This window comes from Humulus lupulus, chromosome 9 (genome assembly GCF_963169125.1).
Source record: "Humulus lupulus chromosome 9, drHumLupu1.1, whole genome shotgun sequence".
NCBI classification, from domain to species: domain Eukaryota; kingdom Viridiplantae; phylum Streptophyta; class Magnoliopsida; order Rosales; family Cannabaceae; genus Humulus; species Humulus lupulus.
Genome location: NC_084801.1, coordinates 168,234,835 through 168,253,943, shown reverse-complemented (window position 1 = coordinate 168,253,943; position 19,109 = coordinate 168,234,835). Strand labels below are relative to the sequence as shown.

The following is a 19,109-nucleotide window of genomic DNA, read 5'->3' as shown; positions in this document are numbered from 1 at the left end:
TGCCATTTAGGCTGGCTGTAGTTGTATTTACTTTTGAGGGTTGTAACCGCCTTGTAAACATTATTTTTGGGATCCCGTGTATTAAACTCTTATTTTAATGAAAGTCAACCATTTTATGATCAAAATCTTTTAACCATAACCTGTCAGTTGACTTTAGAAACACGTTTATGTTCAAATGACTTGATTAGCAAGTCTTGCACTATTTTAAATACACAGTGTAACGGTCTTGGTTACCCAGGGCATTACAGGGAGGTATTACGTGAACTATTGATTTGAAAGCGCAATCCGGGCTAATATGTCAAAGCGGTCATCTACGGCAAAGACTTCTATAACTGTGGACAAAGGATGTGCCTAAATTGATTTTTATTTTATTGTAAATAAAGCTACTTTCCTCTTCCGCCTTTTGTCTCATACCCTTAAGTATTCGTATATCGGTAATAAGTTCGTAGGCCTTAGTTAGCCAACTTATAGGAAATGAAGGTAGCATGGCTATAGCATGGGCAGGAAATCACCTGTTAGCGAATTTCTATCTGTAACGGTAGGAGCATTCGTAAACCATCTGTTGCAGTAGCCTTCTTTGTATCACTCCTTTACTTATCAAGCCTTGAATTTGATTAATTTCCTCCAACAAGCTCTTTCAAGTCTTTGAGCTAAGCCTTCCTGCTCTACTAAAAACTCTCCAATATCAGGATCAAGTAAGACGGTCTACCTTAACTGCAAGGAGGGGGATGCCGAAGGCAGGGCTAGTGACTAGAGTGAAGTCGTAACAAGGTAGCCGTAGTGGAAGGTGCGGTTGGATCACCTCCTTTTCAGGGAGAGCTAATGCTTGTTGGGTATTTTGGTTTGACACTGCTTCACACCCAAAAAGAAGAGAGCTATGTCTGAGTTAAACTTGGATATGGAAGTTTTCTTTCGTTTCTCGATGATGAAGTAAGACTAATCTCATGAGCTTATTATCCTAGGTCGGAACAAGTTGATAGGATCCTCTTTTTTACGTCCCCATGTCCCAACCGTGTGGCGATGTGGGGGCGTAATCAAATCAATTAGAAATAAAAAATAAGTGGACCAGACCCGTTGAATCAGAAATATATCCACTATTTTGATATTAAAATAAATATTCAAATTAAAAATTGGAAGATTGAGTTTTTTTCTTCATATTTCTTTGGACTGCGTGAGAATCTGTTGGTATTGCTGATTAAATCTTCTTTTTCTTAGATGTTTTCGAGGAGTAAATTGATATTCCCCTACCAAATGAAAATTAGTAGAGTATAAAAATAAATATTTACATTTTACGAGGGGTGTAATAAAAAAAGGGGTGAGAAGAGAAAAAATGTAGTGCCAATAAAAGTATCCTTAGACATGTTTGAAATAGATGATCAAATATAATATTTAGTTATAATAATATTACAACTAAATTAGTATTTTTTTTTTCAAATAATAATAATATGAGAAAAAATTATGAACTTTGCATCAAAACTCAATTTAAAGACATCTCCAAGATAGAGCTAGGGGCAAGATATATATATATATATTTTTTTTTTTTTTTTGACATTGAGAATGTTGGAATCGAACTTGGGAAGTACCTCTTACTTAAGTTTATGACTACAAGGGTCATAATCCCTTAATTTTATATATATATATATTTAGTATTATAATAAATTTTAAAATATTAAATATATATTTATTTATATTAGTCTTGCTTAAACTTAAACAAATATACATTATATTTATAAATGCTCTATACATGACATGAGTATAATTTTTATTTACATAAATAAATTTAGCCTTTCATACACATAAATTCAGGCTTTATTTATGGACTGACAATTAGTTTCTTATGGTTTTGCAGTTTAATATTGTGAAATTTGATGCTGTTTGATTGGAATGTACATGAAATCAAGTGAACCAAACATTATTGGTATATGTTGTAATTATATATAGTTAATTATTAGTACAAAATAATTAAAAATCTAATAAAAATAAGAAGTTTCAATGGTAGGTGTCACTTTAACCCCTACTCGTGATATTATTTTTTTTAGACTTTGATTAGTAATTGTATGGCTGTAATGATTTTGGCTTATGATATTTATCACAAGTGTTGGTGCAATCTAAAATCAACATAATAAAGATCAAGAATGAACAAGGACAAATAAATCACAAAAAAACATTTAAAAAAGATAAGGAAAGAAATATAAATCCAAACCCACATATTCGATGTTTGTGTTGTACTTTCTGTACAACACCTGTCGACACACTCAGCTCACAAGATTAGTCACCAAGGTCAAAGTTGACCTTACATACACACACTACCCAACAAAAATGTATGTATTGTTTTATATTGTATATATGCAAATATGCTCTAACCAGATGCCTTTTACTTTTTGCAGATAAAATAAAGACTATATCTTTCTTCTAAAAACAACCTTGGGCATTCAAGAAATACCCAAAAATTACCTCCAGGCCAAGCATGCTTAACCATGGAGTTCTCAAGTGATGGGCTACCGAAAAGAAGATGCACCTTCCTGATATAGGTAGTACCCATCAATCCATTTAAGCCCTCTTCAACTGTGTAGTCCCATACCTACACAGTCTTAGAATCATCACACTTGACCTTCCCCAGGCAGTGTGGGATTGCACAGCTTACCCGATCTTTCCCCTTACAGATCACGGGATTATGACTGTCACAATCACCCCCCCCTTACGGGCCCGACGTCCCTGTCGGCCACACTTCCGGCTGGGTCAAGGCTCTGATACCATTATGTGACGCCCCACGTCACTATGGCTGCTTTCTGGAATGACGACTGGCCCTACAAACCAAGACAAGTCGTTCCAGCGTGCTTTGTCCTCACTCGCACACTTCCTGGGAAAATTTCCCAGGAGGTCACCCATCCCTAGATTACTCCAGGTCAAGCACACTTAACCATGGAGTTCTCAAGTGATGGGCTACCGAAAAGAAGATGTACCTTCCTGATATAGGTAGTACCCATCAATCCATTTAAGCCCTCTTCAACTGTGTAGTCCCATACCTACACAGTCTTAGAATCATCACACTTGACCTTCCCCAGGCGGTGTGGGATTGCACAGCTTACCCGGTCTTTCCCCTTACGGATCACGGGATTATGACTGTCACAATCGTTACGGTGTGCCTTGAAAACAGTGCTAAACTTGCTAATCGAGTCGTTTGGCCAAAATCGTGAACTAAGTATGATTAGCGGTTTAGGGATTAAAACTTTGGTTAAGATGTAACGTTTCACTAAAACGTTTAGTATATACATTGGGATCCCAAAAATATAAATTTCAGAGTTTATTACAGAAAATATTTACAACAGGCCGTTCTAAGCGGCAAAACAGGGTTCAACCCTAGTTCCACTTTAAACCTCGGCCGTGGCGAACGAGCAGCTGCATATGTACACGTCATCACCTAAGCTCTCCAACTCAAGGATGGCCCAGCTTCCTCTTGCCTTTACCTGCACCACGTAGCACCCGTGAGCCAAAGCCCAGCAAGAAAACACAATAAAGCATGATATAATATCAACAACGATCATAATAACCTTTCGGGACTATCAGTCCAAGAAAGTAGGTGACAATGGCCAAAAGACACAATAATGAGCATCGCTCCTTCTAGCCATGCGACGATAGGGTCACCAGGGCTTAACTGATAAGTGATTCTTTCTTAAGTTTGATTAGGACAGGTGCAAGGTGATTAGTCACCAACATAACCTTCCTCACGACTCTAGAGTCGAAACTATGGACAACGTCCCTTAGCCATGTGACAAACAGTCACCGGGGTCATATACCTTGGCTATAGTCATCTGGTCGTAGACCAGGCAAGCGCTTATAAGTTCTTCGACCCTAGGGTCGGTCTAGCATTAATCCCATAGAGCCATTCAATGCGTGATTCTCGACTTTAGAGTCGGTCCCTGACTAGTCAGTGCCATACACAAGCAAGTCATGCCACCAATCGTATACCACATGTTCAATATCCATAAACAAGGTATTTAGCATGCTTACTAAACAAATACCAGTACAATTAGGACCATGCACAACCACAGAGGCTCAAGCTCTGAACAATATCATACCCAGTATACAAAGCATGTCCTAATCACATGTTTCTCATGCATCATATGCAATATATCCAGCAATCCAACATGCACCAATAACAGCCATGCATGTCACGTTTGATAGTCAACCAACATGCATCAAGAATAGCCATGCATGTCATACATAATAATCAACCGACATGCATCAATAATAACCACGCATGTCATACTCAGTAATCAACCAACATGCATCATAATAGCCATGCATGTCACATATACACAGGGTGCAGTTTTCTTACCTCAAAGTCAAGCTAGAATGATTTAAAGAACGACCCTTGAGAACGATCAACCTTTAGTCCTTTAGCAGTCACCTAGTCATAACCAAATATAAGATACCATCAATAAAAAATGGTCAACATAAGTTTCCAAACCAATATCTAGCCTCCGGGACATCAATCCCCACTTAACCGGGTACTAGGATCAACCCCGAGGCCTTAAGCTAGCATCCCTAGGCCAAAAACCCATTTTTGGCCAAATCTGCCTCAATGGGCCGCAGCTCACCAGAGCCATGCCGCGGCTCACCCTCCTGACAGAGCCATTTTCACCTTTAAAGCCATCACAGGCCGCGGGACACCATAGACAGGCCGCGGCTCATTTCGCAAACCAGCCAAGAAACCAGCATGCACCAACCAACTCTCCCCTGCATTTTCCTCTCAAGCCAGCCCTTCAAACTTGTCCCAAACCCCAACCTAACACCCAATTCAACCACCAAACATCCTCTACAACTCACCCTCATCAAAACCCAAAGTAAACATCACCCAAACCTCCATTAATTCAAACTTTCTACAAATGAGTCACAAGTCAAAAGCTAAAACCCAAAACAGAGTATGAACCAGAAATTACTGGTAGAAACTTACCCCCAAACATGATTTGAATCCTTCCCAATGGCTGAACTCAAGCTTAACCTCCCCAAGCTTGACTCCCTAGCTTGCTTCCTCAAGATAGGCTCTCAAAACTTAAAGAAGAGGGTGAAGGAGGACTTGTACGGGAAGGAAGGGAGAAAGAGAGGATAGGCTCTGTTTTAATATCAATCCACAGCCTTCCAAAATTCCTAAGGCTGATATAAATCTTTAAGGTCAAAAGACCATATTGCCCTTAAGCCAAATAAATCCCTCTAAAAGCTTCCGAGGGTAAAACCGTCCTTTCCCGCCTATCTCGTTAATTATAATTAACGCTCTCCAATTCCTGCCATTCTCAATATTCCCAAATACCAATAAATCATATCCCATTACCCTTTAATTCTCGGTAATGCTCTAATCATTAAATTCACCCCGAGACTCTCCCCGAGCCCCGAACTTAAACCCGTTATGACTAGACCGAACACTTACATCTCATGATCGTCTCATGTCGATTAGCTCAAACCAATCCACCTTATAATGTGGTTGTATTAATTAATCACAACCATGCACCCAAAATATACAATTACGCCCACAGTGGCCAAATTACCAAATTACCCTCATAATTAACATATGAGCCCATATGCATGCATTCACCATCATATAATAATATAATCCACGTAAACATGCATATAATCATTAAATACTATAATAAATCAATTATGGCCCTCCCGGCCTCCTAATCAAGGTCCTAAACCTTATTAGGAAATTTGGGGCATTACACGCACACACAAGTAAAGCAATCAGATATATAAGAATACACAAAGGATTTTATCGAGGTTCACCCAATAAACTGGGCTACATCCTCGTTGAGCTCGCCTAAGAGGAAGACTTGCTCTTGCACTAAATCAATGGAGTTTATACACAGATGCTGAGATTCCAAGCCACATAAACAACTGGTAATCTCCTGAAAAACCACTCTCTGTTTCTTTCTTTCTCACTCTAGATCTCTCTATTCTCACTCATATCTTTTCTTTCTTTACATGAATCTCACAAATCTCTCAAGCACAAGATGGATCTCTCTAAAGACCAGAACTTTCTTTTTCCTTGGAGTGATTTCACTTCTCTGCTTGTTGTAAGTCTCTTTAGGTCTCTTGTTTTGGCAGTGCATATATATATATATATATATATATAGAGAGAGAGAGAGAGAGAGAGAGAGAGATAAGTTGAGTCGATGTAGCTGAGAGAGGTTGGAAGTTGAAGTCTTTGAAGAGTTTGTTATAAATCTGTTTTTGCTGAGTTGTAGAGTAACTAAATCTTGTTTTTATTTTCTGTGTAATCTTGGCTTATGAGTGGATTTAAATAACAAAATTCCACCTAAATCCATTCATAAGCCACTAGACATAGTGCAATATCCTTTGAGGGTCCTAACTCGAGATGGGTATAGACTCATCCACCATTATCGATCCCTAGTAAGTTCATGCAGTGAATAAACTTACTAAGGGATACAACCTTGGTTCCTATATTTGCTGGATTATCATCAGTAGGCGCCTTGTTAATCTGAACTATTCCCTGTGTCACTTTGTCTCTGATGAAGTGATATTTTATTTCAACATGTTTAATCCTGTCATGAAAGACACGATTTTTACACAAGTGTATACCACTTTGGCTGTCCGAGTAGACTGTAGGTGTATCTAGCAGTAGTCTGAGTTCCTCCATAAGTCCCCTGATCCAAATAGCTTCCTTTATGGCCTCTGTAATAACTATATATATTCTAATTCTGTAGTAGAAAGAGCAATCACAGGTTGTAGTTGAACCCTCCAACTGACACAGTTTCCACCAATTAGGAAGTAATAAGCTGAAGTAGATTTCCTATTGTCTCTATCTCCTGCATAATCAGGATCACTGTAACCCTCTATTGTAGGACTTGAATCTTGTTTCTTAACTTTAGACCTACATCCATAAACTTGATGAGATGCCTAAAAACCCATTTCATAGCATTCCAGTGTTCCCTTCCTGGATTAGACATATACTTGCTAAGCACACTTGTGGCATAAGCTAGATCTGGCCTTGTACACACCATTAGGTACATGATTGACCCCACAACATTAGAGTAGGGTACATTCTTCATTTCCTCGATCTCTTCTTGAATTTTGGGGCATTGATCCTTACTAAGATGATATTGGTTGGTCGTAGGTTGTTTAGTACTCTTAGCACCTCTCATTGATAATTTTTCTAGGATTTTCTCAATATATTCCTTCTGAGTTAAGGTGAGGATTCCCTTGTCCCTGTCTCTCTGACTTTTGATTCCCAAAATCTTTGTGGCAACACCCAGATCCTTCATTTAAATTCTATCCTTAGCCAACTCTTCATCAGTTCTATTTTTTATCTTTCTTTGCTAATAGTGAGCATGTCATCTACATATAGGAGCATGTCATCTACAGGTACTTTGCTAATAGTGAGCATGTCATCTACATATGTAGATGACTTCTTCAATTTTGGTTCCCTTAAAGTATAAGCAGGTGTCATAGTAGCTCTTAGTAAAGCCTCTTTTACTCATGAAAGCGTCAAACCTTTTGTTCCACTGCCTAGGAGATTGTTTGAGTCCATATAAGGACTTAATCAGCTTGCATACCAGTTTCTCTTTTCCTTTTTCTTCAAACCCTTTTGGCTGCTCCATGTAGATATCTTCCTCTAGTTCTCCATGTAAGAAAGCAGTAGTAACATCCATTTGGTCTACTTCTAGGTTGTAGTGGGTAGCCAAGGCAAGCATTATCCAAATAGTCTTGTATTTTACTACTGGAGAAAAAATTTATGTGAAATCTATACCCTATTTTTGTGTAAACCCCTTTGCCACTAATGTAGCTTTGAATCTAGTTGGTTCACCTTTTTCTCCACTTTCCTTTACTTTATACAACCATTTGCAAGCTACTACCCATTTTCCTTTAGGTCTTACCACAAGCTTCCAAGTTTGGTTCTTCATAAGAGACCCCATTTCTTCATTCATGGCATTTATCCATTTATCTGAATCTTTTCCAGCAACTGCTTCCTCATAAGTAGTTGGTTCCACTCTTTCAAGTCCCATAGCACTGACAAAAGCATAAGTCAATATTTCTTCCCATACATTAAAATTGAATTTCTGGGTTGGTTTAGGTATCCTTCGATTTCTATCTCTAGCAAGCTGATAATGTTCTAGACCTTCTAATTCTTGCTGATTTTCATTTGTAGTTGTCTCTATTTCTTCAATTTCAACCATTTGTTCCATCTGAGCATGTTCCACCTTGTCGATATCTCTTTGGGCTTGCTCTTAGTCTTTCTGCCTCTTGTTTTGTTGATCTTCCTTAGGCAGAAAGTTTATAGATGTACCTGGAGAGTTAGTTTCTATAGAAGCACTTGCACTTGACTCAACATTAGTAATACATGGAAATATATCTTCTTTAACCATTACATCTCTACTAATAAGAGTTTTAAAACCAATTTTTTCTTTGACCCACAATCTAAACCCTTTAGTCCATTCTGAATAGCCTAGAAACACACACTTGAGTGCCCTAGGTTCCAACTTTCCAACACTTTGGTGTGCAAATGTAGCACAACCAAATACTCTCAAATTTGATAGGTCAGGAGGTTTTCCTGTCCACATTTCTTCAGGTGTTTTGCAATCTATTGCACTAAGGACACCTATTCATTAGATAAGTTGCTATAAGGGCAGCCTCTCCCCAAAATCCTTTACCCAATCCAGAATGAATCAACAAGCATCTAACCTTATTCATGATAGTCCTATTCATTCTTTCAGCCACACCATTTTGTTGTGGTGTTATTCAGGCTATCCTATGGCTTTGTATACCATAATCCTTACAATAGTTATCAAATTTCTTATTACAAAATTCCAAACCATTGTCAGTTCTTAGGGTTTTTATCTTTAGATTTGTAAGATTTTCTATTAAAACTTTCCATTGTTTAAACTTGTCAAAAGCTTCATTTTTGCATTTTAATGAGAAAATCCACACCTTTCTAGAATAATCATAAATTATAGACATGAAATAGGAACAACCTCCATGTGTGGGTACCTTTTCGGGTCCCCACAAATCTGAATGAACATACTCTAAAATTTTCTTAGTTTTATGCATTCCAGTTTTAAATTTCAGTCTATGGTGTTTACCTAGTACACATGCTTCACAGAAATCCACTTTACTAACCTTGTCCTTGCCTAGCAAGTGCTGTTCACTCATGAGTTGAAGTCCTTTTTCACTTATATGCCCCATCCTTTTGTGCCATAGAATAACCTTCTTATCCTCTGATATTGCTACTGTTGTGTTGTGGCAGATTGTAACTAGTTCTCCTTTTAGGTGGTATAGACCTTCATGCCTATGTCCTTTCATTATGATCATTGAACCCTTACTGAGTTTCATTGTCCCTGCTTCAACTTTGCTCACAATACCCAAGTCATCAAGTACACTAATAGATATTAAATTTCTTACTAGATTAGGAACATACTTGACTTCAGTGAGTGATCTTACCATCCCATCATACATTTTGAAACTTACTGTTCCAAAACCTTCAATTTGACAAGTCTGGTTGTTGCCTAGGATCACTTTTCCACCTTTTAATTCCCTGAAATCAATAAGAAGTTGTTTATTATTTGTCATGTGGAAAGTACAACCTGAGTCAATAATCCAATCATCTTTAGATGATGCTAATGCCATATAAACCTCCCCACTGTCATAACCATTACTCAAGTTTGCTGAGTGATGTTCCAAATTTTGTGATTCTGACTCTTTTCCATCAGCTTTTCCTTTGTGCTTTCTTTGTAGTAGGCAACTGTCCCATTTGAAGTGTCCCAATTTTCCACAGTGGTAACATCCTTTCTGGTCATTTGGCCCTTTAGAGTTGGATCTGGCTCTGTTAGAATTCGGTCCTCTATATGGTCCTCGACTTTGACTTCTTGAGCAGTGGTGATGAGGCTTTCTTTGGTGATGTTTTCCATGACTCAAGTTCAGTTCTCCAATTGATGACCCTTACCTTTCTGTTTTCATTTCCAAGTCTTTAGATTTAAGGGCTGAAATAACTTCTTCTAGGGTAATATCTGTCCTGCCATATTTTATTGTTGTTTTGACCTCCCAATAAGAATCAGGTAAGGAATTTAGTATAATAATGGCCTGATTCTCATCACTTAGGGCCTCGTTCTCTCCTGAATTTTCCAATTTAATATGCATTCTCATAAATTCATCCAAGTTCTATTCCAAGTTCTTTGTGTGACTCATTTTGTATCCTAAGATTCTTCCCTTCAAGAAAATCTTGTTGGTAAAAGACTTCTGTTGAAATTGTTCTTCAAGTTTCTTCCATGTCTTTCCCGGGGTTTCTTCCTTATCCACAAGTCTGATTATTGAATTTGATAGATTGAATATGATGATGCCTTTGGCTGTTTCAAGAAGCTTTTCTTGCTGAATCTTTGAAGTATTTTCTGGCCATTCTATTGGTTCTTCCAGTACTAATCATGAAAATATGATACACAAGTGCACGCAATCGATTCAAGTAATATGGATAGTAAATAGAGTACGTTCCCACAAGGACTGTTGAACAATTACCAATAATTGATTTTCAAATTCTATTTGGTGAATTAAGATTTAGATGAATAATTAAAATTAATGAATACTCTAAGCTATGAACATAATTTAAATAACTGGAAGCAAAACAATGAATCAACTAATTAAAAATCAATAATAAATGCCTAGGAATTAATTTCATCAACTTTTCATTCTATTAAGTTTACTAATCAATTCTAAATCTCTTCTTCCTATTCTAATGCAGGTTAACATAATCGATTCCTATTCTTTTTCAAGATATAAGATCTCAGCCTATATGCAGGTTTTCTACATTTTTGTGATAAACTTAAACATATAGAAGGTGTTAAGCATGGAAACCTAATTACTACACAAGTCATACAGGTACTTTCGTCCAATATGCAACCTATGTCTATATAATGATAGCATATTCAAATCTCATCTTTCGAATTTTGAATCAAAACCATTAAATCAAGTAAATAGTGATCAAGTATTTACCAGCATTAAACAAACATCATATAGATTAGAATAGAGAAGAAGTATGTAATGCCCTGAATTCTCCGATTTGGTTTAATGGCGGGATTAGTAGGCCGGGAGGGCCATACTTGTTTAATTATGCCATTAAATGATAATATGGATGTTTATATGAATTATATTATAATATGATGTTATATGCATGCATGTGGGTCCACATTTGAATATTATGATATTTTGGTAATTTGGCCCGTTAAGGGTATATTTGTATATTTGGGTGCATATTGTGAATTGTGAATGAGATCCCATTATTATGGAGATATATTCGAGCTATTCGGCATGAGACGGTCCTATATAATGGATTAGAGGTTTTGTCATAAGGGGGTCAATTATTGGGTGATAGGAATGTTATTTGATGATAAATTGGGAGTATTTGAGATCAGGATGGAATTCTGGAAGTTTTGACTATAATGTCCCCGAGGGTGTTTTCGGGACCCCGAGCACTAGGCTTTATTTGAGGTTACTTAAGCTTGAAGTAGCTTATCAGATAGAACGCACGTTAGAAAACCCCTCGTTCTCCCTTTCGTTAGTTCGTTTTACCGTTTTAGCCTTTTTGAAGAAATCTCGAGTTCTAGGAGTCGGAATCAAGCGAGGATCAAGGCATAGCGATCCTAGGAAAGATTAGAAGCTTCTTAACCGAAGGATTTGATGGAAAACAACCCAATCAAAGGTAATCGAAGTTTAAGTTTTGAGTTTTTCGAGTTTCTAAGCTTTGAATTAGATTTTGTAAATTGTTGAGTTTTTGGTTGGTTTGAACCTTGGGTTTTGAGGGTTTTGGAGCTTTGGGAAGCTTAGGAACTTTGTTTTGATGATTGGGGAATGTTTAGGTATGATTTTGGAGTGTTAAAAACACGTTTGGGAATGGCCCAGAGTTGGGGGCCGCGGCCCTGTTCTTGGGGTGCCGCGGCCCTGCTTTGAAGAAGCAGGTGGGGCTCTTTGTGCCTGCTGGGCGCCGCGGCCCTTGCTTCAGGAATTTCTGGGGGCCGCGGCCCAAGGTGCTAGGGCCGCAACCCTTGCCTAGTTTTCACCCCGTTTGCATGTTTTGACCCCGGGAACTTAGTTATAGGCCTCGGGAGTGTTCCTACTACTTGGATTAGTTTGGATTGATCTCCCGGAGGTTAGATATTGGTTTGGAAACCTATGTTGATCATTATTATTAATGATGTCCCATGTTTGGTTATGATTAGGTGACCGCTAAAGGACTAAAGGTTGATCGTTCTCAAGGGTCGTTCTTTTTATCATTCTAGCTCGAATCTAAGGTAAGAAAACAGTGTATGAATACAATTGCACCCTGTATATGTATATGACATGCGTGATTGTTATTGAGGCATGTTGGTTGATAAATGTGGACATGGATTGCATATTATATGCTAGTGAATGTTGCATACTTGTATATGTACTGACTAGTCAGGGATACTGACCTAAGAGTCAGAAATGGCATAGCGTCATGAACGCAAGGCCAAATGAAGATTAGATCTAATCGATATCAGCATTGAATGGCTCTATGGCATTAATGTTGGACCGACCCTAAGGTTGATGAACTTATAAGCGCTTGGCTAGTCTAAGACTAGTTACTCAGAGCCAGGGCATGGGGCCCCGGTGATGGTTGTCACGTGGCTAGGGAACGATGTTCTAGGGTTATGACTCTATGGTCATGAGGAAGGTTATGTTGGTGACTAGTCACCATACACCTATCCTGTTCAAACTTATGAAAGGTTCACTTATCTGTTAAGCCTGGGTGACCCTATCGTCACAAGGCTAAAGGGGGTTGTACCCACTTTTGTGACTTTTGCGACTGTCACTTATCTGTTTTGGACTGATATTCCTGAATGATTATTATGATTATTGTTGATATTATATCATGCCATATTGTGTTTTCTTGCTGGGCCTTGGCTCATGGGTGCTATGTGGCTCAAAGTTGACCTTACATACACACACTACCCAACAAAAATGTATGTATTGTTTTATATTGTATATATGCGAATATGCTCTAACCAGATGCCTTTTACTTTTTGCAGACAAAATAAAAACTATATCTTTCTTCTGAAAACAACCTTGGGCATTCAAGCAATACCCCAAAAATTACCCACACACACACAAGTAAAGCAATCAAATATACAAGAATACACAAAGGATTTTATCGAGATTCACCCAATAAACTGGGCTACGTCCTCGTTGAGCTCACCTTAGAGGAAGACTTCCTCTTGCACTAAATCAATGGAGTTTATACACAGATGCCGAGATTCCAAGCCACATAAACAACTGGTAATCTCCTGAAAAACCACTCTCTGTTTCTTTCTTTCTCACTCTAGATCTCTCTGTTCTCACTAATCTCTTTTCTTTCTTTACATGAATCTCACAAATCTCTCAAGCATAAGATGGATCTTTCTAAAGACCAGAACTTTCTTTTTCCTTGGAGTGATTTCACTTCTCTGCTTGTTGTAAGTCTCTTTAGGTCTCTTGTTTTGGCAGTGCATATATATATATATATATATAGAGAGAGAGAGAGAGAGAGAGAGAGAGAGAGATAAGTTGAGTCGATGTAGCTGAGAGAGGTTGGAAGTTGAAGTCCTTGAAGAGTCTGTTATAAATCTGTTTTTGCTGAGTTGTAGAGTAACTAAATTGTAATGACCCAACTACTCTAGACTTTGGACCATTAACGAAAACTATACATAGACCCTAATCTTTAATAGAACTTACAAGTGAAAAAGATCATAATTTATTAAAAGCTTGTAAAAACCAATGTTTAAACTTACATAAACTCAAAGCAGGATATGGGATCCCATTGTTTTAAAAAGAAAACATATCTTAATTGAAATGAAAAGAGATTACATAAATAGGTGCGGAAAAATATACATAAACCATAAATAAAGACTACATCCTCGAAATCGAACTCTCGACTCCTTGAATCCATTCATCACCGATACACATTCCCCAAGCATCCACGAACCTTACCCGCCACTATAGCTATTTTCCTGCACATAAAAACAAAAAGGAATGAGCCTAATGCCCAGCAAGGAAAATCTACCACATAGTTCATATACATAAATTTCATAAGAAACATAACATAACACTTATATCATACACATACTATAATGGCCATTATTACTTAGGGTCCCATAGACTAAACAAGTCATATGCCCATTAGATTAGTGGGGTCCTACTAGCTAAGTAGGTCATATGCCCATAATCTGTTTGGGGCTTGTTAGTCATATGGGTCATATGCCCAAGCCTACATACATACATATCATAACACATTTCACAACATAAAAACATAAGATAACACATATAAAACATATAACATATGAATTCTATCCTATTTTCCTTACCAAAATTACCGGGATAAGAGGACAGAGTTGGGACTTTGGAACACTCCTAAGAACCATTTGAAAAAGAGTGAGTATAGTGAAGAAGAGAAATGAAAGGAATGGAAGGACTAAACCATTGAGAAAATACTTACCCAAAAACTTATGTGCAAGCTCTTAGATTTCCTAACCAAAATAAAGATTAAGGTTAGAGGCCTGAGTAGAAGACTATGAGAACTTAAAAAAAATAATACCAATTAACTAAGGTGTGGAAATACCTTGAAGACTTGTAAGACCAATCTTAAACCTCGAACTGAAATACTATAAAACCTTACTTCCCCAAGTGTTTGATAAGCTTATGATGATCAAGCTTATGATTCCCAACCCAAGTGTTTACACTCTCACACTCACCTAGCAACTTGCAGCCCTGAACTTAGAGCAAAAGATGAATAATGGCTGGGTAGTAGGTCCTATTTATAGAGTTTAGGAATGAAAGGATCTTAATTTAACTTGAATAAAAATAATGGCTTTTTAAGTGAAAATAATTTGAATTATCGTTCAGCAGAGGCTGAAGACTCGTTCAAAAAGATGCTGGACTTATCAAGAGGTTGAAGGGTTGAATGGAAAAGGATTTCAAAAACATTCAAAATATGCTGAAGGAGGCGACATATCGCCTGGACCATTATGCCCGAGGCAAACGTGCATCGTTTCGTGTTTTCCGTATCTACGTGCTGCGATATATCGCCCCCTATAGCTGTGATATATCGACATACACTGATTATTTAAACACGAAATTACACATTTTTAGCTTAATTCAAATTGAGTAAACAACCTTGACTAAGCCCTCAAACGTATTCAAAGCTGCTGACTGACCTTAGAGCATTCAAATTTTACCCTTATTAAATTTAATCCTCTAAATACTTAATCCTTAATCACCCATACATAACATGTGCTAAAATCCCATTGGTTCTTATCTAAACCTTATAGTATAATAAATATTATCCTCAATATCAGTCATATTAATCAAACCTTAGGTTAAAATTAATATTCTTAAACTATAGGTTAAACTTAGAAAATCTACAAGTACTACTATGAGTGTCCAAATAAATCCCGGTCTGAACCAAAAATCCACAGTCATAAAGATAATACTATTACTACTATTATAAGTCATATTAATCAAACCTTAGGTTAAAATTAATATTCTTAAACTATAGGTTAAACTTAGAAAATCTACAAGTACTACTATGAGTGTCCAAATAAATCCTGGTCTGAACCAAAAATCCATAGTCATAAAGATAATACTATTACTACTATTATACTACTATCTAACTTAGCTAAGTAAAGTTCTTGGACTCTACATAAATCTTGTTTTTATTTTCTGTGTAATCTTGGCTTATGAGTGGATTTAAACAACAGTTTGATTTTTTGAAATTGAAATGCCATAATTGTTTAATCCTACTAGTTGAAGGTTGAGATAGTTAAATATATAAATTGTAAAATTGCTGAATATTTGATCAATCTTTACATTTTAGAAAATTTAATGAAAACAAAGAGTTTATTTTGAAATCTTTTATATTAAATATTTATATCGTGTTGTTGTTGTGTTGTGTTCACATTAATGTCACTAACCCTGAAAAATTAATTCAGATTATGAAAACTATTCTTTTGGCAAAATTTACAAATTTAAATTAAAAGTTAAAAAAATAACCACCCTCAAATAATTGTTGATTTGTGGTTGATGTTTTCAATATATATATATATCGAGTTTTTTTAGAGTTGAGACAACATGGATGTAACTAAAAGTAAGATATAAATTGTATAATTGCTTGATATTTGATTTCGAATTTTGTTTTGTAGTTGTTTTTTTTTTAATATTTGTTGTTATTTATGTGACTAACTTGATCTGGTTGATTTTCAAAATTTAATAGGAAAACATTGCTATTTTGAACTTTTATTCAATACACTATATATGTTTGACATTCTAAATTAAAACAAAACCTTAGATTATATGCCTTTCATGGAATGGAATCAATAGACCAACAAACATCATGTTGATTTTGAACCAACAAACATCATGTTGATTTTGAAGAAACAGAAAAATTGATAACAAAGCAGTGCAACTATGATGACTTAATCCAAAAAATGTGTCAACACAAAATTCTCACAAAATCAACAACAAGTCAATGATTGTCTCTAATGTTAGTGTTGTTGTGAAAATTTGAAGAAGAAATAATGAAAGAAAAAATAATGGAGAGAGAGGTATTTGGCACAAGAAAATAAAATTGAGAGAAAATGATTATGAATATCATAAAAAGTTATTTAATATTTTACTTGACACCCTTCCCAAAGCATTGAAGTTTGTCATATTTGAACTAACACATGTCACTCCACATTAAATATAGTAAAGCAAGAAAGCAAAAAAGAATACAAAAAAATAGTATAAAATAACACTATATATAGTAAAGCAAAAAAGCAACAAAAAAAAGACAAAACAATGGTATAAAGTAATTAAAGATGGTACAATGTTAGAATAAAATAGAGTATGGGTGTGGTTGGGAACACTTTCCAAAAATGCTTTTAGTCAATTTTTTTACTTTTGATGTTTAAATCACTTTCCAAGAGATGTTTGGATTTATTATACAAAAATATCTTTTACTTATTTTTTTTTTTGATGAATCTAGAAAACTAAGCTTCTCGTAGATTAGCATGTATAAAGCTCAAAAGTTAAATAACAAGTTATAACAACTAGTTCCTATATAAGGGAATGAGTAGATGATAGACCCAAAATGAGTATATTTTAAATATGTAAATTGTAAGTGCACGAATCGTATATATAATATAGAGTTCGTGTAAGTAAGAATGTCGAACCCAAATAAGTTGTCTAAAATAAAAAAGAAAATATTTAAAATCAAAATTAAACAAATTATAACCTTGCTCCAAAGATTGATAAGATTTGATATCTCGAGAATAAAATAAAAGATAGAAAAAAAAAGATATTTAAGAGAAGAAAAATAAATCAATTATGATTTGTAAATAAGTTGTAAAAGAAATATTATTAAGATACTAGAATCCATAAAATGTAAGTTTAATAATATTTATTAGTATATTGATTCCCAAGTTTTAGTGATAGTTAAAATAAATCAAATTATCATTTTCCAAATAGATTTATAATTTAAGCACAAATTATTTATAAAAAGATAGGATTTTTCTACATTTAAAAAAAAAATTCAAAGCATTTAATGTGAATAAACCTAATGAAACAACAAAAAATCATTATTTATAAGACAAAACATAATATTTTTGTTCTAAGCATTGGATGTGTACAATTTAATGACATATCTTAATCAAAGAATATTATATTTTTCAAAATGAAGAACAAAGTGCAATATTATCTAACAATGCAAAATATAAGATATTTAAAATGAAAGATATATATGAAGAAGAAAAATCCATAAACTTTGTTGCATTACAAGAGAAATCAACATACAACAATAAATACTATCTAGTTAAAAATTGCTTCATCATAATCTTAATAATCTTTTGAAAAAAATTAGAAGCACAAAACTAGAATCCAAAATATATTACAAAAGAAATACATACTTGGCACAAAATTATCTTCCAAAAGGAAGAGAGAAAATGTAGAGAGAAAGTGTAGAAAAGATGATAGTAACACCAAAATTAAGCACCCAAAAAATACTCTTGAAACTACCTATTTATAGCCAAAATAAAGTGTTTAAAATAATAAATTTAAATTAATTAAAATGATTAAATTAAATTTTTAAATGAAGAATAATATGTCATGTAGAGGTTAGGGTGTAATGATGAATTTTGTGGTAAAATATGTAGAAAAGTTGGGTAAAAAATGGCATTTGGACATTATGGGACAAAGGGACAAGGGAACAATTATGGGCTCAAGAAAAGAATGTGCAGGCTGCTGGTTGTGGGTTCAGGCGGCTGGGCCGTGGGGTATCTAGGCCGAAGGGAGGCTGGGCAAGCATGGGCCTGTGTGGCTGGGAAGGCTGGGCAGGCGTGGGAGCAGGCGGGCTAGGAGGCATGAAGCAGGCGGGCTGAGCTTTAGATTGGGCTTGGTGGGCTCGGATGGAGCATGTGGCCTGTGGAGCTGAGAGGCAGGGGCAGGCGGGTCTGGGAGGCTTTTCCTTTAGTCATTTCAATAATGTCATTTTTTCCTTTCTTTTTTCCAAATTATTTTTTTTCTAAATTTTCAACCCAAAACTACATCATAATTCCTACAAAATAAACATAAACTAAATTAAAACTAAATATTTCCAATAATAAAATATACAACATGAGTTCCATGAAAATACTAATTAAAACTTAATTTACTTTGACATTTAAGCTCAATAAAATCACATTTCTAACTTTTAATCTAACAACACTAATTTCAAATAATTAAACTACAACATATTATAATAAAATATCTATAAAAACATATAAACATATAAAAATATAAAAAAATTACAATAAGACTAATAAACAAAATTACTTAAAACTTAATAAATTACTTACAAACTTAAAGACTAAGCAACAATTAGCATAAAAAATGTGGTAAAATAACTCTATTTTGTAGAGTTATTAGTAGACTAATGAAAAACTAATAAATCAATTAAAAATAGAAAAAAAAAAACTATTAATATAGGTTCAGTGAATAACCAAACTGTAAAATTGAAAAAAAAAAGGTAATAAAAACGTATAAAAGAAAAATCATAACAATAAAAAAGAAGAAATAAAAAAAATTGCCCAACTTTATAAATG

General features: G+C 35.3%; 1 long non-coding RNA gene across 1 annotated transcript; it reads left to right on the top strand.

Moving 5' to 3' along the window:
- Nucleotides 1-5,723: 5,723 nt before the first annotated feature.
- On the top strand, nt 5,724-6,238 carry LOC133802417 (uncharacterized). The gene is made up of 2 exons (XR_009877300.1): nt 5,724-5,895; nt 6,003-6,238. It is a non-coding gene; the product is annotated as an uncharacterized LOC133802417 (long non-coding RNA).
- The last annotated feature ends 12,871 nt before the right edge of the window (nt 6,239-19,109 follow it).